Genomic DNA, 24,285 nt, shown 5'->3' with positions numbered 1-24,285 from the left:
GTATTTCTTCAACGTTTATTGAACCAGGTAAGTCAATTGAGATCAAATTCTTATTTACATTGATGGCCTGACACACAAGGTGAGAGATCCCTCTCTTTGTTGGCCTTAGACATGGCCTGCTTGGAGATGTAAGCAGAGCAGACTGGGGCTAGGGAGGCTCTGTAAAGTCCTGCTACGCTATCTGACAGGCCTCAGCCCCTTTACTTTGATTCTAATGGTGAATCTACAGAGGTGCTGCTATCGGATATGGCCCGTAATTAAAACTGTCACTTGGTGAAGCCAGTCATTGACAATAACCGAAGAGAATGAGTGTAGCAAAACTGATTCTGCCGTGTAGCTACACTACAGGATGCTTGGCCAGGCATGAAATGAAATATGTCATTTGATGTCGACATCAGAAATGTAAATGATACCTGAAAATGATACCTCACACCTCATGCTACTGTACCAGAGAAAGAGAGAGCGAGAGTCAAGACAAACAACGATGAAGAAATGGAACTGTGGAGAGACAGTTTTACAACTTTGAACAACTGAAATGCAACAGCTGTGGGTGCCATGAAAAATGAAGTCTTCAATTTGTCATCCATTAGGCTACGCTGCGTGACATGGGTGCGGAGGAGAATACTTAGACAGTGCTGTCATTCAGAGACAGAGGAGAAGACGAACATGTGATAGCCTGTTGGCTTCAATTACAGGGCAACATATCAGTTGTCTGGAATAATAGGTTACAGAACACGATTCGATGTACTTAATATGTGACTCGCCATGTCGTCTATGTTAAATATATCATTACTCCAGGAAGGGAATGTGAGAGAAGCATTGGTTTCTTATCCATAGGCATCCTAGTTGGCCTCATTGCTCAGGGCCCAGCTCTTAACTCCCATCCAACCCTTAAAGGGCCAATCCTTAATTGAAACAATAACTAAGTAATCCCCGCCTCTGTTTCGGTAAAAAGCTGAGGGATGGAGCTGGAGAAATGTATCCACTCTCAAATTCATAGACAGAGCTATGGATGCAAGGACTGACCATAGCTGATATACAAATTATAGTTGTATCATGTTTTGAGGCTAAACAGTTTGTTTATATTTACTTTGTTTTCAAACATTGGAGTAAAACAAGCTTATACTGTATGTTGGGTTCTGATGGCGTATGACAGTTGAACTAAGCTCACGAGGCATTTATAAGTTATATTCTTCAAAAATCAATCGGTACATGTCTTTCAATTTTTAATAATGGATGATGCAACTGCAGATTGCCTCATTAACTCTCCCGTTCAGATCACATGTCATCCAGATGATATGTGCTTTGGCTTCGATTACGCCACTGATGAAATATCATCACTATTTTCAACAATTATGTGAAATTATGGCACACCCTAATTGTCCCGTAGTTGAGGATAAACGCCTCACATAATTTCCCTCTCATTCAACTCACATGCCTATGAATGTGGTAGCACATCTTGCATCTCCCGACATTATCTAACTTGTGTTTGAACATTTCTCTAACCCGTCCATACGGTCTATTTCATGGGGTTCTTAAGATGTTTTTCTCCTCCACATTATCTTTCACCAAGCCAGCCTTTATCCAATATGTGTGCCCTGGAGGGAGGGTTGACTAAAGCCAATCCTCCACACGGTCTGTCTGTCTGGCATTGACGGCCAGAGGGCCTGATGCTGAGGCCGCTCCTCTCTGTTTTTCTGAAGGGAGTTGCTGAAAGCTGGGCTGCATGAGTACAGTGTTTTAGCCTGACGTGCCACTTAGAGAATGTCACATAATAAGAGAACCCTTCTCAGGTCCCCACGGGTCTCTGAACAGGTCCTGTCTGGTCACACTGTAAAAACCCACTTCACACATTGCAGGAGGCGAGAGAGGGCAAGGGAAGGAAGGGAGGAGAGGGGACGGGGTGAGAAAAGGAGGGTGAGAGAGAAGAGGGGGGTGAGACCCTGTGGAAGCCATATTGATAAACCTGAAAAATTGTCTGATTTAATGGCTCACACTCGGCATGTGTGATGAATGTGATACAAGGCCGGTCTTATATACCATGAGATAGATCCAAGGCCGTACACACACACACACACACACACACACACACACACACACACACACACACACACACACACACACAGTGCATCAAAGTGAGTTATTAGACCCATGGAGCAGTGTGAGGCTGGGCTATGAGTAACCCTGGTCTTTCGTTAGATACCAACAGTTTGCTAATGATGTTTGCTAAAGGCCTGCCTGCTCCCCCCTCGCCATCTTACTCTACACTGATGAAACGGATCAGCCTCCTGTGCTGCCCTGGACCTGCCTGGAAGGAACAGAGAGGGCAGGGGAGGTCAGCCTGGCCCCCATCTCCTCTCTCGCTCTCCTCTCTCTCTCTGTCTCTCTTTCTCTCCATCTCTCTCCCTCTTCATATCTCTCGCCATCTCTCTCTCTCTCTATCGCTCTCTTTCTATCGCTGTCCCTCTGTCTTTCTCTCTTCTCCCTCTCTCACCATCTCTCTCTGTCCTCTATCTCTCCCTATCTCTCTCCCTATCTCTCTCTCTCTCTTTCTCTCTCCCCATCTCTCTCTCTCTTTCTCCCCATCTCTCTCTCCTCTATCTCTCCTCACTGTCCTATGCAGCTCATTAGGACTTACAAATCACACATCAGCCCCGTTGTGTTTAGCCTTAACCCCAAATCCCAGCTAAATTGGCTGGCTATGCTATTTGCTCTGAAGCCTCCAATCCCCTTTTGCGAGCGTTTGATCGTCGTTGCGTTTGCAGCAGGCATACATGCCTCCCACCCCACCACCACCCCTGCCTCCCCCCTCTTCCCCGGCCGCCATCCCCAGCCTGGGTGGCAGGAGTCCTGGGCAGAGGGAGTCTGCTGGATTGGGGTGGGCGTGGAGGCTGGGTTGAATCAGTCGTGTTTAGTCTCTGCGGCAGGGGTGAAATGCCATCATTACCCGGCTGCCTATCAAATAAATTGGCAATTACGGGGCTTGGAATGCAAGTAAACAGTACGTTACTCTTTTTTTTGTTACTACCCTAGGCCCTTGATGAGAGATGGGCGAGAGAAAGGGGGAAGGGGAGGGAGGGAGAAAGAGATGGAGAGGCCAGAGAGCGTTTGGAGTCGAATCCCGCCAGTCAGCGCCCTTCGAGGCAGGCAGACAGGCTGATGAGAACCACGAGGAGCAGGGGATACTAATGAATTCACCCTAAAAGATGGGGACTGGAAATAAATAGATTTAGAAATATCCAAATATGATCCGCTAATTCACCATTCCCCCTTATCTGTCCAGTTGTTTTTTTCTGTTGACAGGTCAATTCTTTTGAGCATCTGCATTTGTGTACTGTTAGTATTGTAGTGTATGCTAAACTCTCATTAGCAGCCTTATGGCCATAGAAATACTGGTGCTGGGCTTTAGAAACTTTCGGGCTAATACTCATATTGACGGCATAAGCAGTGGCAAGAGACAGGGATGAGACAGTTAGGTGTTTTTACAATTTATATGACCTACTATTCTCTCCCTGGGCCCACCTGATAGTCCCATAGGTTGTACGGAAGTCATTTGGCTCTAGCCTGATCCATGCTTGTAGTGTTACTCAGGACAGTCATTCTAGGACATGGAGGGTTCCCAACCCAAATGAAAATGTGAAAACTGTGGGTTCCTGTGAAATTCATCCATGTCTGCTCCGGCTCGCCTCACATGAGAAGTTATTTTCCTGCGGTGTGGTCTTTGAACGGCGCTTTGTACTGAAACATCTGGAAGTGATACGTCTAACCTCTCATATCCAGAGCACTCTGAGTACTTTCTGCTGAAATGGAGCAAGAAGAAAAGTCTCCCTCCAGGCTGTTAAACCTGAACCTAGTTATTAGTGGCTTTTGATGAATACATTACAGTATATTTGGAATTCCTTCTCTCATGTGGCAAAATTATACCAACTCTCAAATTACCGCTTTCGAAAGCGATTAATGTCATATAATAAAGTTGTTGGTTTTAATGATCACTGTGATTTTTTAATTTGCTCGAACATATGAAAAAACCACACCATTTTTGCTGGTTTTTTGTTATTCAACCTCGCGGTACTTTTCGTACCCTACGGCCTAGCAATATTTATTTATGTGTGCCTGGCTCTGTCTAAAGGGGATCTAGCCTTTCCATTGACCTGGTTGTGTCACGTGGTCATAGCAGTTCTGTGTGCCTGGCTCTGTCTAAAGGGGATCTATCCTTTCCATTGACCTGGTTGTGTCACCTGGTCATAGCAGTTCTGTGTGCCTGGCTCTGTCAAAAGGGGATCTAGCCTTTCCATTGACCTGGTTGTGTCACGTGGTCATAGCAGTTCTGTGTGCCTGGCTCTATATAAAGGGGATCTAGCCTTTCCATTGACCTGGTTGTGTCACCTGGTCATAGCAGTTCTGTGTGCCTGGCTCTATATAAAGGGGATCTAGCCTTTCCATTGACCTGGTTGTGTCACCTGGTCATAGCAGTTCTGTGTGCCTGGCTCTATATAAAGGGGATCTAGCCTTTCCATTGACCTGGTTATGTCATCTGGTCATAGCAGTTCTGTGTGATATTGTGTCCATCACACCTCCTCAGTACATATTCTGATTATTCCTTGACACACCACTGTAAATGAGGTCACAGTCCCCCTACAAGTTGAAATATGCCGGCCAATTTGCTCCGACATGGAAGTTGTAATTGCTTGCAGCAATTATCCAGTTCCAGAGATAATTTTTTTCATCCTCTCTCTCTCTCTCTCTCTCGCTTTCTCTCGTTTTCTCTCTATCGCTCTTTCACTCGCTCTCTCCCTCGATCTCGATCTCTCTCTGTCTCTCTAATTTAAAATGTTCCTTATTAGAGATAAGCATTTAGATATGGAAGTCTGAATGTTATACCTATAATTAGTTCATTATCATAGTATCATGCTCCTCGTGACTCCGACTCAGTCAGATATGGGTTCTTTGTCAGTGTGAGTATAGTAGGAACACACACGCGCGCGCGCACGCTAGTGATGGGCGAGTCAGCTGTTTGTTCACCTGCACCCGCCCCCAATTGCTTATAAATCCATCCGCAACCGCCAGACTATATGTAATAAACTGAAAATTGTAGGCCTGCACCCGACCCTAACCTGCATATATTGTATAGAAAATGCACTGTACAGTCAGAGATGGGGGTATGCATCTAACTTGTCTAATTAGATGCATGCAGCTTCTCTTCTGTCATTAATTGTTGCAATAGGCGGCTCGTGAGTTTAAAGTTTAGGGAAGCAAATTTTCACCATAAAAATGCACCTTGATAATATAGCATTCCATGCAACATCGCATTTGCAGACTTATGTAAGATAACCTACTACTAAGCTATAGGCTATTTCAGATACCTTTCTTTGCACTGGAAAAAATGGGACTTTTATAAACATGCTATTCTACTACACTTTATATGACTGGAGACATTAGTAGAATTTTAATACGACAAAAAGTCGTGCCTCCAACATAGGATGGCGCTGGAGAAGAAGGCTGATGTTTTACATGTTCCTAACAATTGTGTTTTTTGTAAGTTTCTTTGCCTTTGTAAGTTTCTTTGCCTTATTTTGTATATAATGTTGCTGCTGCCGTCTCTTAAGACCGAAAATAACTTCTGGACATCAGAACTGCGATTACTCACCACAAACTGGCAGAATCCTTTTTTTCCTTTAACAAGTCCAACGAGCCCAACGTGAATGACATACTGCTTTCCCGGGAACAGGCCCAGATCCCCGTCATTTGCGTGATGAGAAGGTGGAGAGGCGGGCTGCCTTCTGAGAATTTGTAGGCGATGTAATAAACCCCTACTGCCTTCCATTCTGCTAGCAAACGTGCAGTCTTTGGAAAATCTATGACCTATGCGGAAGATTAAACTACCAACGGGACACTCAAAACTGTAATATCTAATGCTTCACAGGAGTTGTGGCTGAAAAACAACATTATCAACATACAGCTGGCTGGTTATACGCTGTACCGGCAGGATAGAACAGTGGCGTCTGGTAAGACAAGGGGCGGCGGACTATGTATTTTTGTAAATAACAGCTGGTGCACGATATCTAAGGAAGTCTCAAGGTTTTACTCGCCTGAGGTAGAGTATCTCATGATAAGCTGTAGACCACACTATCTACCTAGAAAGTTTTCATCTGAGTTTTTCTGCCTAAGTTTCCAAAAGTGTATAAGTGTGTATTTGGTGAGCGTACAGTTGGGCCCTAAAACTTAGGCTATGCTCTTTTGCCAGATAAAAATAATACAAGAAAAACCACAATGTAGTCTATAGATTTGAATTGCACAATAATTATACATTCATGGATTTTAAATGGATTGTTTTCTCTTTATTCAACCCGCCCGCCACCCACCCGCCCTTCATGCACACAATATTTCATAATCCTAAGCCCACCCATAGCAAGGATATAACCGCGGGGACTGCAGGTTATGAGTCAACCCACGCATCACTAGCGCGCCCTCACAAACCAAGCCTTTATTATTGCATTATGGCTTTACAGCAGCTCTGTAAATCATGCGTCAGTCAGGACGGGCTGAAACATGGCTTCCTGCAGAGCGGACACACACTCGATAAACCTGCCACCCCCCCCCCCCCAGCTCCCTGATGTCACATTGCCTGGGCATGGCCTGGAACAACAGCCCACAATCATAATTAGGCCAATGGGGTCCTATAATGACTTGTAAGTTATCCCAGAGGAACGTGCACATTAAATCCAACTTTGTTTGTCACATGCGCCAAATACCACATGCTCTGATCATGGTACTCTTCCACAAACACAATATCATTTCACAACAATGTGTCATCAGATTGAAGGAACTTATGTAAAACATTACAAATCAGTTTCAACATACACCCGATTTTCATCACAATGACTCATTTTTAGAGATATACAGGAACATCATATTTATTCATGAAAAAGCCTGGAAGATACTGTTTGTTTACCCAATATTCCTCGGAAATGATGAGCTTCTAAACATATGCAGTACAACTGTTTCTATCTCTCCCTGTGATTCATTATGCCTGTGAACATCATCTAACTCTTGTCTTTAAAGCGGGCAGATGAATAGACTGTTTTGAGGAAGAGGTGTGGTTTATTTCTACCTTTAGCTTTTCAGATCAAGCCCTCTCCCCCCTCTCGCCTTCTTTCCGTCTCTCTCATCGACTCCCCCGTCTGCTCCGGTGGCGCACACCCCGTCTCTCTTCTCCTCTGCTCAGGCTTGTCGTTTGAGCCCTGTAGTCCGGATGTTAGGAACAGATTGTGACATTTTGTGACACGGTAGTCGGGCAGAATTATGGCGCGCCTCTGTCCCACTGTCATCCCCCGACAGCCAACTGTCCGTCAGGGTTTCAGAGATAGGCCCTCTGGTACTGCTCTACAGTTCTCTCTCTCTCTCTCTCACTCTCTCTCTCTCTCTCTCACACGCACACACACACACACACACACACACACACACACACACAGCTCCACAGGCGCTGGGGGGGACACTGCCTCCGCTCACAAGTTTTTTACAGGCGCCCGGGTGAATGTAATCTTCAGAAATATAATTAGTGGCAGAAAAGCATGATAATGTGACAGTGTGCAGTGACCTCAGTGCAGTCCTCAGGTGGTAGCATAGCTGCCTGCCCGACTGCCTGCTGCACCGCATTTCATCTCTGCTAATTATTTACTGTAGCTCAGGCCCTCTTCCTTAAAAAGGCATCAGTGGTCATCCTATTTAAGACAAAACACCCCATGTGTGGTCAATGGAATGTTGTTACAATACGTGATGTTATTACAGTATATCTAATTTAATGCCCTTTGTCATGTTCTTAGAATAGAAAATTAGGGCTATTTGAATACAATTTGATAAACATACTGGTTCAAGCTGACTTGTGTACTCCACTAGTGCAGTCAGCAACTATGAGAAGAGATGCATTCTCCTAGAAGATTAATGGTCGCAGTGGCGGTGTGGAATGTCATTGTTGAAGGTTGAATTTATTGAGCGTCTGAATCCTATCCATATGTTTTCAGGAATGACATAAATAGGCTCAGCCTGAATCCATTCTGACTTATCAAGCATTCACCGCTGCCAGAGCCTCCGCTACACTTGCCAAGTATTCCGGCTCAGAGGCTTCCAATAACAAATCCCATTCCACATCATTTCCACAGAAATTGGGCATGGACCAGGAGCAGCCAGCATCACCGTCCTGTTTTGCTTTTCCATTCGTGTCCCTCAGCTCTTTGGCTACATATTGCATTCGTAGCCCCTGAAACCCCCTGTAATCCAACCCACATACCCCCAATATTTGGTGTCATGTCGTGCTCTGGCGGCAGAGCCTTTTCCCTTTGGTTGTGTCCTAAATGATCCCATTCCCTATGCAGTGCACTACCTTTGACCAGAGCCCTATAGGAAGCACCCTTTGTTCTCAGTGTGGAGGCTATTCCAGTGGGGTAAGTTGAATAACTGAAGCCCAGAAGATTCTTTCTTCACAAAGGTCTCACTCTGATTGGATGCATGCAGAGGTAGTCCAAGGAGAGAGCACTGGTTGCCATAGCAATGAGAGCAATGTGGGAACTCGGCTGTGTGAGCGAGAAAAAGGGGGGGAAAGAAGATGCATTCTTTAGCAATAGGAAACACGGCATCGACCAACATACTCCCTTTCTCTCTCGGAAACACACACAAATAAACACACATATACACACATACACACACTCTTCACTCACGTACACATACAAACCACATCACATATACAGTAGGATCCTGAATTATTGGATCCCTTTATAAAGATGAGCAAAAAATACTATAAAATAAATCATACAAATACTGAGCTAGATTGTATACTCCAAAACATTGATTTTTTTTATTTTATACTAATACAATTGTTCAGAGAATAACATTTTGTATAACAAGTAATACAGAAAAATCAGATGACATGAAAATAGAGAACAATGCATATGCAGAAAATACCTTAACCCGTACAGTAAAATATGGTGGTGGATCGTTTGTACTATACCAAGTACCAGAACATGTTGGCCAAAAACCTGGTTGGCTCTGCCAGGAGGCTGAAACTTGGCCGCAATTGGATCTTCCAGCAAGACAATAACCACAAGCAACGAAATCAACTAAGAACTTGTAATTGACCACAAAATCAACATTTTGCATTTTGCAGTCTTTGGACTTGAACCCCACCTGTGGATTGAAATGAAGAGGGCAGTCCATAAGCGCAGACGAAGAATATCAATGATTTTGAATGATTCTGTATTGAGGAATGGTCTAAGATCCCTCCCAGTGTGTTCTCCAACTTCATAAAAATGTTTAGAAAACATTTATCCTCAAGGGGAGGGTACTGGAGTATTCAAAACAGGGGATCCAATCATTTTGGCCCCTGTCTTTTTGCTATTTTTTAAAATTACGTGTTAAACAATATCATTCTCTGAGCAATTGTATCAGTATAAAATAATATCATTGTAAAAAAAAAAATGCTCATGAAGGGATCCAATAATTCCGGACCCCTCTGTATCTTTGTCTCTATAACCCCCTGGGGAGAAGCCTAGCTCGAGCCGTGTCCTTCAATCACAATATCTTGGTGGGGGTGCACTTACTGTAGGCCAAGACTGGGAGCCAGAGAAAACACAATCCAGCTCACCAGGAGCCCAGCACAGCACCGGCTCCCCCTCATAAACATGATTGGGTATCACGGCTGGGTAAAGCTTACCTCTCCTGGGCTAACAAATCATCATGACCCCCACTTCCTTTCCTTTCCCCCACTCCCCACCTCGTCAGAGCACTGTAAATATCTCAGGCATCATTCTCTTTTCCTCACCTTTTTTACGCTGTATGTCTTTAGGGCAAATCTGACATTCTCCCCTCCCGACCCCTCTAATGCTCTCACCATATGACTCCTTCAATGAATTAAGGAAAACCCAGCTGAAGAGTGTGTGTGTGGGGGGGGGGCGTTGGATTCCCAGGATAAAGGGGGTGATAGTTTGGCTGTTGGGCATAGGGGGGCTCTACAGTATGAATGAATGTGTAGCATATGGGGAGTCCACAGGAAGGCCTGCTGGTTCATGACCCCTCTGTCTCCCCTCTCTCTTGTGTCTCTGGGCCAAACGCAGCAGTCTAATAAACGTCTCCTCTCATGCATGGAATCGTGCTGGGTTTCCCCTATAGCAGTCCATCACGTAGTGTGTAGCCTACGCTCTGCTGCATGATAGATTTCTCATCTGAGACAGAAGAACATGTGTGGCCCAGACTGGGGGCTGAACCTTTTATTGACATCCGTTAACCTGGTCAATGTTGATGTACAAAATATTAACGAATAATGTCAATATAGTAAACCGTGTTACAACCTGCCTCAAGATTGTAACAAACAATGGGAACCAACCACTGAGTAAACAACAATAATCAGATGAGGCATGAATGTCAGTAAATTAGGTGTCAACTGCCAAAATTACAACAAAACAACCAAAGGTATGCATGGAAAGAGGAATCTCTTGCTGAATTGGGAAAACAGTGGCTTTATGCCCAGCTGAGCTTTCACAGGTGTGCCCCATCAGCACTGAGGAGCCTCCCAGCTCCGCCCACCACTCTTCTGCAGGAAGTAAGGACAGCAGAACCCAGTAGACAGAGAAGGGAGAGGCCGTCACACAAAGGCTATTTACTTTACAGTATTAAACGATTGGCAAATATACAAACAATATGAGGAAAAAACAAGCCACGGTTATCCTAGTTTATTTTTCTTTCAGCTTTAGGGGTTTAGGATTTAAAGGCCCAGTTCCAGGGAACATGCAGTTAGCTGACAGAAATCCTTAAACAGTGTGTTGGGCCTCGCCAGGAGTCCAGAAGTATCCTTCAGCCCACTGTTGTTGAAATGTATGGATGAAAGCTGGGGGCTGGACATGCTGAGCCTGTTGTATAATCAATGCCTCCCTGCCTCCTCCTAGGGATATGGGCGTAGCCCTGTCTGGCTCCCCCAGCTAGCAGCACTGAGACTCTGTGGATTACTGTACACTGGCTAGAACAGGGGCTGGTGGGGCTGCCTTTATCCTTACCAGACCCCAAAGGAAATGACATGGTCTCTGGGTTGTTTAGCTTTCATCTGGCTTTATATTGTTGCTGCACACTATTGTATCCCTGTGCGTGCAGTGTATGAAGTGAACAGAGGTGTAGAACAGAGGGGAGAAGGAGGGTAAGAAAGAGATGGGCTAGGCGTGGAAAAATACATTTCTTGTCCATAGTATTACACAAAGAATGTTGGAGAGCAATTTTTGGGCATACGATCTGTGAACATATAGCTACTATTATGTGTTTTGAGTTTCCGTTTTGACAGGCTCCACTTTACAAGGCTGTCCATGTGCATTAGGCCAGTGTTTGTCTTTGGATGGGAGGAGGGCATGTTCTGTCTTATTCAGGGCCTGTGAGTCTGACTGGATTACTGTGAGGCTTTGAATGTCACATCACTTCTATTTCAGAAGCCAGCGCAATTTCCCTTAAACCACAAAGCAACCGCCCAAAAACCAAATAAACCAAATAAATAAATATATAAGAAGACAAGCCCCTGCAATTATAGTTCTCCGAACATTATTTCCCTCAAGTCACAGGCTTAAGTCACATTTGGAGGCAGAATGAAATTGGCAGCAGTGAAAAAGCAAGGTAGGAGTTCTTGAGAAGAGAAATAACATTTTCATTTGTTTCTGCTCCCGTGGGAGATATATAAGGCTTCCAGTAAATAGAAACAGTTATGAAAAATTATTTATTTTCTCCCGTTGTTGGGGATGTGGTTTTAAGGCTCACTTTTCCATCTGCAATCTAGTCAGACCCCAGGAATCTGCAGGATGGCCGCTGTGATGTCGTCTTTATGACACTCGAGTGCTAGCTGCGGCCTCGCTATCCCCAGCCCTCCCACCATCTTTGTTTATTTCCCATCTCTCTCGGAGATTCAGTTTCATATGCAGTCATGTTTATATGTTTCCTTAAGCCTAATCATCATGCATTGTTACATAGCAACCAGCTGAAGCTTCTCCATTAGCTAAAGACAGTGTGTGGTTTCAGTTTTAGGAGATGTTTCTTTCTTCCTGTAGTTTTGGATACTATTTGTGAGGTTGGGTGCTCCGTATTTTGGATGGAAATCTTCTCTATGATACGTTGAAATGAGAATCTCAGATACAGCCCATTATGCGCTTTTCTTAGAATTGTTAGATTTCAAGAATCCATTACAAATCACCTTACTGTCATTTTTAGCACTGGTGGACATTTTTGAAACTTCTTTTTCCTGGGGTGCCAGATTACAGATCAGTGGAGAACTATTTCTCTGCTGTCATGCTTCTGGCCTTTGGAGGTTGACTCGCCTCAGGAAAGGATATGTCACAAACCTCTTCTTTGTTTCAAGCTCTTTTGAACCTGTCATCTGCTTCGAAAGTATCATCATCATAGGTTATGTTGCCAAATGCTTGCAAAGCCGTTCCTTAAAATACACTGCTCAAAAAAATAAAGGGAACACTAAAATAACACATCCTAGATCTGAATGAATGAATGAATTTTCCAATCTTGGTGTTCTCTGGCAAATGAAAAACGTCCTGCACGGTGTTGGGCTGTAAGCACAACCCCCACCTGTGGACGTCGGGCCCTCATACCACCCTCATGGAGTCTGTTTCTGACCGTTTGAGCAGACACATGCACATTTGTGGCCTGCTGGAGGTCATTTTTCAGGGCTCTGGCAGTGCTCCTCCTGCTCCTCCTTGCACAAAGGCGGAGGTAGCGGTCCTGCTGCTGGGTTGTTGCCCTCCTACGGCCTCCTCCACGTCTCCTGATGTACTGGCCTGTCTCCTGGTAGCGCCTCCATGCTCTGGACACTACGCTGACAGATACAGCAAACCTTCTTGCCACAGCTCGCATTGATGTGCCATCCTGGATGAGCTGCACTACCTGAGCCACTTGTGTGGGTTGTAGACTCCGTCTCCTGCTACCACTAGAGTGAAAGCACCGCCAGCATTCAAAAGTGACCAAAACATCAGCCAGGAAGCATAGGAACTGAGAAGTGGTCTGTGGTCCCCACCTGCAGAACCACTCCTTTATTGGGGGTGTCTTGCTAATTGCCTATAATTTCCACCTGTTGTCTATTCCATTTGCACAACAGCATGTGCAATTTATTGTCAATCAGTGTTGCTTCCTAAGTGGACAGTTTGATTTCACAGAAGTGTGATTGACGTGGAGTTACATTGTGTTGTTTAAGTGTTCCCTTTATTTTTTTGAGCAGTGTAGTTTAATGCCGAGTGCCAGGTCTCTCTCCATTCATAGACATCAGTATCAAGCTCGTCTGTCACTATGGACTTCATCAAATCATCTTGCAAGTCTCCACGTGCTGGCTCCATACATGTTTTTGTGAACACATGCACACGTGTCACTGTACTATTACCAATTACAGTTAGGATAGGTCATATCTGACACAAAAACATGTACTATGTTGAAGTTTGAACATGTCAGATAAAACCTACCACTGAGGGTCTTCCAATCAAACGACCGAGGCTGGTGTCTGGCAAAAGCATCTACAGTCCTCTCCATCTGTAGAAATAGGCAGAGTTGAGGCAGAGTTCATCAGTGACGTATGGAATGAAAATGGTGTTGCAAATACTGGACATTTCTGCTGTACTGTATTATTAGTAATCACCTTCAGTCCCACATTGTTGATGTGTTGAGTGCCTGGTCCCTCTCCATTCAGAGACATCAGTATCAAGCCTGTCTGTCGGTCAGGATTCCATCCTATCATCTTGCAAGTCTCCAAGTGCTGGCTCCATAGATGCATCTGTGAACAAAAACACAGTCACTTTTCTATTAGCAAGGGCAGTTAGAAGGTTGCTGGCCGAATACTTGCCAACATGTGGATGACTGTTCCTTCCATAGGAATGATCTCAGTGAGGGCATGTCTGCATGGTACTGATAAGGGCCGCCTGCTGCATGTTCAGCTGCTAACTGGACATCTCTTGAACTGCAGCAGGCAATCTTATGAGGTGGTGTTGACTGGGAGGGTCTGTGACAGGGTGGTATAATAGACAACCAAGGGGTAAATTGCATTTTGTTTTCAAAAGAAAGGACAAAGCTTCTTGCTAATGCACTTCACAACCAAAATGACTACTCACTGTAACTGCTTGGCTGGGGAATGAGTTTGCTCTTCTATCTAGCCGGGTATGTTTTTATACAACTTTTCAAATTTCACATTACACACAGTCAAATCAAATTGTATTGGTCACATACACGTGCTTAGCAGATGTTATTGCGGGTGTAGCGAAATGCTTGTGTTTCTAGCTCCAACAGTGCAGTAATGTCTAACAAGTAATATCTAACAATTTCACAACAATACACACAAATCTAAGTAAAGGAATGGAATTAAGAGTATATAAATATTTTTCAAGCAATGTCAGTGCGGCATAGACTAAGATACAGTACAATAGAATAGAATACAGTATATACAAATGAGATGAATAATACAAAATATGTAAACATTACTAAAGTGACTAGTGTTCCATTATTAAAGTGGCCAGTGATGTCAAGTCTATGTATATAGGACAGCAGCCTCTAATGTGCTAGTGATGGCTATTTAACAGTGATGGCCTTGAGATAGAAGTTGTTTTTCAGTCTCTCGTCCCAGCTTTGATGCACCTGTACTGACAGGTGCAGTGGCTCGGGTGGTTGTTGTCCTTGATGATCTTTATGTCCTTCCTGTGACATCGGGTGCTGTAGGTGTTCTGGAGGGCAGGTAGTTTGCCCCCTGTAATGCGTTGGGCAGACCGTACCACCCTCTGGAGAGCACTGCTTTTGCGGGCGGTGCAGTTGCCGTACCAGGCAGGGATACAGCCCGACAGGATGCTCTCAATTGTGCATCTGTAAAGGTTTGTGAGGGTTTTAGGTGCCAAGCCAAATTTCTTCAGCCTCCTGAGGTTGAAGAGGAGCTGTTGCGCTTTCTTCACTACACTATCTGCGTGGGTGGACCATTTAAGTTTGTCAGTGATGTGTATGCCGAGGAACTTGAAGCGTTCCACCTTCTCCACTGTAGTCCCGTCGATGTGGATAGGGGGGTGCTCTCTCTGCTGTTTCCTGAAGTCCACGATCAGCCCCTTTATCTTGTTGACGTTGAGTGAGAGGTTATTTTCCTAGACCCAGTTGCACAGGGCGGGGTTCAGACCCAGGTCCTCGAGCTTAGTGATGAGCTGGAGGGTACTATGGTGTTGAATGCTGAGCTATAGTCAATGAACAGGTTGTTCCTCTTGTCCAGATGGGATAGGGCAGTGTGCAGTGCGATGGCGATTACATTGTCTGTGGAGCTATTGGAGCGGTAAGCAAATTCAAGTGGGTCTAGGGTGTCAGGTAGAGGTGATATGATCCTTGACTAGTCTCTCAAATCACTTCATGATGACTGAATTGAGTGCTACGGGGCGATAGTAATTTAGTTCAGAAACCTTTGCTTTCTTGGGTACAGCAACAATGGTGGCAATCTTGAAGCATGTGGGGACAGCAGAATGGGATAGGGAGAGATTGATTATGTTCGTAAACACTCGAGCCAGATGGTCTGTGCTTGCTCTGAGGACGCAGCTTGGGAAGCCGTCTGGGCCAGCAGCCTTGCGAGGGTTAACACGCTGAAATGCCTTTATGTCTTACTTTATGTCAGCCATGGAGAAGGAGAGCCCATTCATTGGTAGTGGGCCGTGTCGGGGCACTTTGTTGTCCTAAAAGTGGGCGAAGAAGGTGTTTAGCTTGTCCGGAAGCAAGACATCAGTGTCTGCGACATGGCTTGTTTTCCCTTTGTAGTCCGTGATTGTCTGTAGACCCTGTCACATACGTCTTGTGTCTGAGCCGTTGAATTGCGACTCCACTTTGTCTCTATACTGACGTTCGCACTTTCAGTTTTGCGCAAATGCTGCCATCTATCCACGGTTTTTGGTTAGGGTAGGTTTTAATAGTTACAGTGGGACAACATCTCCTATAGAGAGCCGGAGGCATGGTCAATCCATATACCGCTTTTCAGTCTCAAAATGTTGTGATTCATTTGAACGTGTTGGGGGCCGATGAAACAACAAAGCCCCATGTCAATGAAGAGAAGCGAAATGGGCAGAGAGCGATTTGCACGTGGAGCTTAGCAAAAGGGGGCATGAATTGTAATACAAACCCAACCTTAATTTACTTGTTAAGAAACAGTCTGATTCCAAACTCAGTTTTGGACAAGAGTGGTGACTATATGACCAAAATGATCCAATTTATACTTTGTAGTCAATATTGACACTAGAATAAATGTTTCTGACTCATATCGATGCCACATAGGCCGTTCGTTTTCAAAGGGATTATTTGGTTTATAGGGACAGTCACTCCTTAAGCAAATTATACACATTAGATGCATTACAGTGTGTAAATGTTCTGTCATACTTGTGTTGGAAGTACACAAGTATTTTAGCTACTCTTTAAGCTACACAAACTCCGATGTTAATCTACTAAGAACTCAACATTTGGTTGCACTTCAAAAAATCCATCTTGTACACAACCAAAGAACATTATGTAGATTATTTTAAAGTAGATACTAGTGACCGTTATTTTAACAAACAATCTACTGAATGAGCATTGGCTTATCTCTTTCAAATGTGCACAACTTCATGGTACTGTAAGTTATTTATATTTTATTCTTTATGATTTCATCCAGCCCTGTCCTGTCCTGTCAGCAGGGAGATGTACTGCTCCCACACACGGAAGCGCACACACACACATAAAGGCTTTCATCCTACTTGTCACACCACCCCATTTGATTACGGTCGATATTGACACAGAAATTGAATAAGTGTACGCAATAAGAGGATAAGTGCTTCCGAAGAGGCGTGTGTGTGTGGTGTGTCCCATTCACTCCTGATGAGGAGCGTTGAGCCCCTTCAGTTACAGTATTCATACACACAGGAAAATTCTATCTCTTGCTGCAGCACGACGAACGTGTAAATTGAAAAGAGGGACAGAGATTAATCTGCCAGCCATCTATAATGGAATGACAGTAGTCTTGCGTCAAGCGGTGGTGAAATTGCACCCAATCCTTTGTTGGAAAATCGTTCCACATTAATCAGAAATACGCTTCCCCCTCTCTATTCATGTACACACGTCCCTCAACCCTTTCCCTCCCTCCCTCCCTCCCTCCCTCCCTCATCATAATATATTACAGATCATGCTTTGCAGATAATGATTTGAGCTCCAATAAACCGACAACATGTATGAAATTCATCTTGTTTTTCACTCCCACCACTACACACAGCTAGCTTCCATTCACTCACTCTTTATTCTCAGTAACCAGGTTTCCATCCAACCTTTTTATCCAAGTAAAGTATATGTTGGATAAGAAATGTCATGACAGACATGGTGGAAACAGGAAATTTGTCTGTAAATTTTCCAAATGTTGACAAAACAAAGTGGGATCTTTTTGTGTCGGTAAAATTCATTATGCGAGAAATGACGGTGAATGAAATGCTGGTGAAATGGTCGCCATTTGGTCATAGGAAATGAGAACATAAGTACATAAGATTAGCGCAAAAAAAACACACACAAAATAGCAGAATTGGTCAGTAGCCCGTAAAAACGGCTGCTACCCATTTAGCCACTCTTAGCCATAATAACCATCATATCGAAGGGAAACCACTACAACTCGGGAAAGCATACAATTTATTAGGTTACAGATTAAATACATTTGCATGAACTTCTCATGGGGTGAAAGTGCAAGGTGATGAGTTTGATGCGCCTTTCCAATAAATATCTAGAGTTTTAATCTGGTGACATGATGATCGATGCTTGGCTGCCGTTTCACAAATAACAATATTTGATTTAGAATGTTAGGACCCCTTTAGGTATCAATCATATATATTACATTATTTGATGAAGCATTGAATTTGGTCCTACTACTATTAGCTCATAGAAAAGCATTGAATAACAGATTCATACATGGAAAAACAGCTCAATCAAAAGGAAGTTTGTTTTAAAGTGTCTGTCCTGTATCTGAGTGAAAAAAGAAAGGTCAGGATAAATGTTTTTTTTTTTTTAAATTGGTAAATAAATTGGTTAAACTAAACTAGCACATTAATAAGAAGACGCCAAATTAGATGCCAAGAGATAACCTAAATGGCTTTCAGTGAGCTATTAATAAAATGCAACCTGCTTAGAGAGCATTCTCATAGATTTATTCTACAGCCTAACAGAGGCATTATAGTGTTGTGGTGTATTCAATCCTCTGTAAACCAATTTGAGTATTGGCTCTGACCCGTTTAAAGAGAGTCACCCTAGCAGAGTTGGGGCCATAGAGAGCGATCAGAGGGCAGCACTAAACAGGCCAGGGGATTGGACAGGATTAACCCAGGATTGTCCCTCTGCATCTGACCCCTACCAGACTATTGGCCCTAGTCCAGGCTGCCCAGGAGAGAGGTAAATTAGCCAGGCATTAGCTAGCCTAGGCCAGGACTATCTGATTCCAAACCTCTCCCTCTATCCCATTAGGGCCTTGTCTCCCTGGCCAAATGAGTTCAATGCAGTGAAGGCTTGCCCAGAGAATACATGATAATCAGTAGCTGGAACAGCACCTTGGGGTAGAACACTACTGGTTGTCTTGGGATAGAGAGAAACAATATACTGAACACTGCAATATGCCATGATGATGAGCTGATGGTGCCTAGTACCTAGTACTGTAACTCACCTCTCCTGTGTGTGTGTGTGTGTGTGTGTGTGTGTGTGTGTGTGTGTGTGTGTGTGTGTGTGTGTGTGTGTGTGTGTGTGTGTGTGTGTGTGTGTGTGTGTGGACATCAGTGTAGGCTGGTGGGGGGAGCTATAGGAGGACAGGCTCATTGTAATGGCTGGAATGGAATACATGAAATGGTATCAAACACATGGAAACAATGTGTTTGATTCCATTCCATTGATTCCATTCTAGCCATTACAATGAACCCATCCTCATATAGCTCCTCCCACCAGCCTCCTCTGAGGACATCCTGGCGGTGTCATGCATTTAGATTTTTCTTTGTGCTTTTCATTTTTAAGTGCAGCCACTTTAGGTGGTTGGATATTGTGAATAATTCGAGTTTTGCCTCTTCTCATGGATGAATTTACACTGCTGATTTTCGATGGCTTTAATGTACTACAGAGTAACAGCGGCACAGTAATTGCTTTTTATACATAATGCATGTGAAAGCCACTTTTAAGCATTATACAATGGGTTGGAGAGCAACCCTCTGTGGCTAATGTAGTCCACTGTTCATTTCCTTGTCAATTAGGGGAAAAACAAATGTTTGACGTTTCTAGACGTAATTAGGAAAATAATTAACCTCTACACGCACCCCATAAAAGCAGACAATTTAGTTTTTTCACCTACCCATCATTTATTCTTGAAATTGACTCATTGTGTCTCTGGATGAGATTTAAGATGAAATTTCTTGTGAAATTACATTTTAGGGGCATTACTCTGCTTTAGTGCAGTTCGCCATCATTTAATTACATTTCTGTGCACTTAACACAGTGTTACAATATCTAAACCCACTTTGAATGTCTCTAGACTTTGAACCTCACAGAAATAATAATTGCAAATGTTCAACTCTTATTTCATTCTCTCCCCTCGGTGTAATAAGTAGCAATTTTAATGTCGGGAAATCATCCCCAAATCAATTTATATGATATAATGACTTACAATTATACACACTCAAAGGGGGTGGAATTCATTTAAACATGTGCCCTCAAAATGGAGGAAGCATAGAGGAAAAAGTAATTGCAAGCAGCCCTGGTTTTTATATGAAAATATAAAAAGACCTTCATATTTACTCCTCAATGCTGACACTCTGCCAGTGATTATATGGCACCACTGGTGTGTCCCACAGCCATCTGGATGAATGCTCAGTGGCTACGATATGGCTAAACAGGGACCCATTCCATTGAATTTATGGCTGACCATTTCTCCTCATAGCATCCTGGACATGAGCTTCCACTGGAGACCAATAGGTATCTAGCCTTAGAGTGTCCTTCAGCAGTCCAGTCAGTCTAGTCTGATGGCTCTAGTCTTCTCTAGTCCCACACTACCCCTTCCCCTGCCTCTCCCTTGTGTCTCCTCAGCCCAGTTAGATAAAAGGCATCTTAAATTCATCACAGCAGGCCAGGCTCACAGGGAGAAGCTGGCATCACAGGGGCCGTATGACAATCAGCACCCGGCCAGAAAGCACTAATGAGCATGGGGAGGGGAATAGGGAGCGCGGGCGGGTACGTGTGGCGTTGGCGGGGGTGGCAACAGCGGCAGCCATCAGCCAGCAGCAGTAGGTAGAAGAGAATAAAGGGTTTGTTGTGGGAAATGAGGCAGTGTAGTGGGCTGGCTGGCTAAGGGCTGGCATGATGTTGTCTGTCTGTTGGGCCGGGCTGGGCCCTAGCTCCACAGCCACAGCACTGACTAGATTAGCTTCCAGGGGGCAGAGCAGCAGTCAGTTTGGGAAAATATCACAGCCCATTAGTTAGGAGCAATGAAATGGAGTCAACTTCTGGGACTCCATTAGGCACGCTGCGCTTAGGCAGACGGTGTCCCTGGGCGTGCCGTTGCTATTCTGGAAGGATTGAGCACATAGATATATAATTGGACTGGGGAAATCAAGCAGGTTCCAGTGGCCCTGGTAGTGCTTTCACACTCAAAATGAGAACACAGGCTTTTGTATTTAAATTATTTTCCCTTTCCTGTTACATTATGTGGGCTTTTTGAAAAACAGTGCAGAGTGAAAAGAAAAAGGCATCTTGGAAGCATGCTGGGGTTTTGTTTAGATGTTTTTATCCCTCTCTCTCGCTCTCTCTCTCTCGCTCTCTCTCTCTTTCTCTCTTTCTCTCTCTCTCTCTCTCTCTCTCTCTCTCTCTCTCTCTCTCTCTCTCTCTCTCTCTCTCTCTCTCTCTCTCTCTCTCTCTCTCTCTCTCTCTCTCTCTCTCTCTCTCTCGTCGGAGTGCATGCTGGGAGTGAGTCGTCAAGCAGAGTGTTTGTGAGAGCGAATGGAATTTCTTTTCACTCTATTGGGTTTTGGTATGTACATATATATATATATTGATTAGTTTAGTTGTTTTAAGGGTATATTGTTTTAATTATCAATAAGCACGTATAGGGGTGGTGGGATCTTTGAGGTTGGTTTTTCGCGAGGGCACAACCAGCGGGTGGGGCTGGTTGCAATGGCCACTCGCGGAAATGTAGAGTTTGAAAAACTTAGTCGGAGGCATGGAGTAAAAATTCCTGCTGCGGCTGGGTGTTCAGTGGAAGAATGTAGCTTGGCTGTGGGTGCTATCATTGGGTATGATAGCATTAAATCAGCCTCAAGGATGAATAGCGCTGTAGTGATATTCTTAGATTCAATTGAAAAGGTGAATAAGATAGTTGAGAGGGGTGTTGTGTTGCGGGAGACACAGACGCCGGTATTTCCGCTTATGAATCCGGCGAAGAAAGTTATGCTTTCTAACGTGCCACCATTTGTTAGAGATGAAGTGTTAGAGCGAGAGTTATCTCGCCATGGTCAAATCGTATCTACAATAAAGAAGGTTCCTTTTGGATGCAAATCTCCGTTGTTGAAACATGTCGTGTCTCATAGGAGACAAGTGCATATGATTTTAAAAAAGGAAGGAGATGAACTGAATTTAGCGTTTAGTTTTAAGATTGATGGATTTGATTATGTCTTCTATGCATCTACTGAATCAATGAAATGTTTTGGATGTGGAAGAGAGGGGCATTTGGTGCGTAATTGTCCCGAGAATGAACGCGCTGAGCCTGGTAGTAGCTTTAGTGCGGGTGCAACTAACGTACCACAGCGAAGGGATGAAAATACTACAGGTGTAGGGGAAGAGAGAAGGTGGGCAGATGTGGTTGGAAAAGTAGGAGAGGAAGGCATTGTGGATACGGGGGCAATTGTGGTAGATCAGAACAAAGAGGGAGGGGAAACACTAGGTGAGATTGCGACTGCCGTCGCTGAGGTGGTGCTGGAAAATGAAATTGGAGGTCAAGAGGAGATTGAAATAACGGAAAAGGAAGCGGATGTTTTCAAAATACCGAGGAGTAAAAGGAAGAATTTAAGGGGTGGTGAAGGGTCTAATTCTAAGAGAAAGGTAGAGATGGATAAATCAGGTGAAGATGACCAGGTTGTAGAGATGGGGTTTTCTTCTGGGGAGGATAGCGAGAGTGAGTCATCTGACGCGTCACAACAATATAGTGAGATAGATGGGGTGGAAGGGAGGTATGGGATCGAGAAGATACGTCAATTTCTGAAGTTGACAAAAGGGAAGAAATATATGCAGGATTACAATGTAACTGATTTTTTCCCTGAACGTGAATTGTTTATTGAATCAGCAAAGTTTCTGATGTCAAAAATTACAGGGGGAGGTTTGAAAAGCCCTGAAATTGCTAGACTCAAGAAAGTGGTCACGAGAGTAATAAGTGATGCAAATTCTAAAGAAAATGAAAGAGTTCAGTTGCAGTTTTAACTCTGTAAAGAGATGTGGTGGCTGTATCTTCCTCTGTATTTTTTTCTTTTCCATGAGCAGTTTTAAGATCTCTTCTTTAAACGTAAATGGGGCAAGAGATGTTAAAAAAAGAGCCATGGTGTATGAGTTAATGAGGGGAAAGGGAAGTGACATAATTTTTCTACAAGAAACGCATAGTAATTTGGAAAATGAAGTTATGTGGCAACAGGAGTGGGGGGGGACAGTGGTGTGTAGTCATAAAAACTCAAAAAGTGGGGGTGTGGTTATCTTGTTCTCAAAAGGGTTTTTGCCTTTGTCATATGAGGTTGAAGAGGTAGTTGAGGGGAGGTTATTAAAAGTTAGAGCAAGGTATGAAAACATCAATATGTGTCTGATAAATGTATATGCCCCTGTGGTGACAGTTGAGAGGGTAGGTTTTTTAGAGACATTATCAAATACCATTGAGAAATGTAACAAAGAAGATTATTTGTTTATTGCTGGGGATTTTAACTGCACAGTTAGTGATTTAGATAGAAATCACCAAGAACCTCATATAGCCTCAAGGACGTTTTTAAAACGCCTTATTGTAACAAATGAACTGTGTGATATTTGGAGGAGTCAACATGGAGGAACAAGGCAGTACACCTGGGCGCATGTGAGAGAGAACATCATCTCTATGGCCAGGTTAGATAGGTTTTATGTTTTTGAGCATCAATCTCAGGTCTGTAAATCAAGTGTGATAACTCCAGTGGGATTTTCTGATCATTGTTTAATAACAGAGGTGGTGTTCATTAACGATGTAAAACCTAAAAGCGCATACTGGCATTTTAATATAACTTTATTGAGTGATGCTCACTTCAGGAATTGTTTCAGTTTTTTTTGGGAGAGGTGGAGGTCTCAAAAGGCCAGTTTTGTATCCCTTCAACAATGGTGGGATATAGGGAAAATCCAGATTCAACAATTTTGTAATCAATACACAAGGAATGTCACCAAGGATATCACCAGATCAATGAAAGCCCTAGAGATTGAAATAGTGGAACTCATGACATTGGTTGAGACCACAGGAGATCGAGGCCATACTCAGGCCCTCAAGAGGAGAAAAGCTGCATTGGCAGATCTGCTGGGTATCAGAGCACAGGGGGCATTGGTGAGAAGTAAATTTCAGGGCATATCTGAAATGGATGCCTCATCCAAATTTTTCTTTGGTTTAGAGAAAAAGAATGGACAAAGAAAAATTATTCATTGTCTCAAATCAGCTGTTGGACAAGAGCTCACTAGCCCTAGTGAAATTAGAAAGAGGGCAGTAGAGTTCTATGCTGAGCTCTACAAGTGTGAGTACAAAGAGGACAAAACAGTGACACAGCAGTTCTTTGATGGGCTCCCAAAGGTGCCTGCAGAAGCTCAGGTTGAGCTTGAGCAACCATTGTCTTTGCAGGATTTATACACTGCATTAAAAGGCATGGAAAATGGAAGGGCACCAGGCATTGATGGGCTTCCCGTTGACTTTTTTAAGTCTTTTTGGGCTATGTTGGGAGAGGATTGGTTAGAAGTAGCTAATGATAGTTTAACCGGAGGGTTACTACCAATAAGCTGCAGAAGGGCTGTCCTCACCCTACTGCCTAAAAAGGGTGACCCGAGGGAGGTGAAGAACTGGAGGCCGGTGGCTTTATTGTGTACTGATTATAAAATATTGTCAAAGGCTTTGTCCAACAGGCTGAGGGAGGTGATGGGGCAAATCATACATACGGATCAGTCCTACTGTGTTCCTGGCAGGCAGATAGGGGATAACATTTCTCTGATTCGTGATTTTTTGGACGTCTCTAGGGC

The 24,285-nt window shown here is 43.8% G+C and overlaps 1 protein-coding gene across 2 annotated transcripts in view; it reads left to right on the top strand.

Moving 5' to 3' along the window:
* The window catches only part of LOC139423096 (autism susceptibility gene 2 protein-like), a 525,631-nt gene that overhangs the window by 260,777 nt on the left and 240,569 nt on the right, over positions 1 to 24,285 (top strand). The window lies entirely within an intron of this gene.

Source organism: Oncorhynchus clarkii, chromosome 12, assembly GCF_045791955.1.
Source record: "Oncorhynchus clarkii lewisi isolate Uvic-CL-2024 chromosome 12, UVic_Ocla_1.0, whole genome shotgun sequence".
In the NCBI taxonomy this organism is placed as follows: Eukaryota; Metazoa; Chordata; class Actinopteri; order Salmoniformes; family Salmonidae; genus Oncorhynchus; species Oncorhynchus clarkii.
The sequence above is the reverse complement of the archived record's forward strand: the minus strand, read 5'-3'. Positions and strand labels throughout refer to the sequence as shown.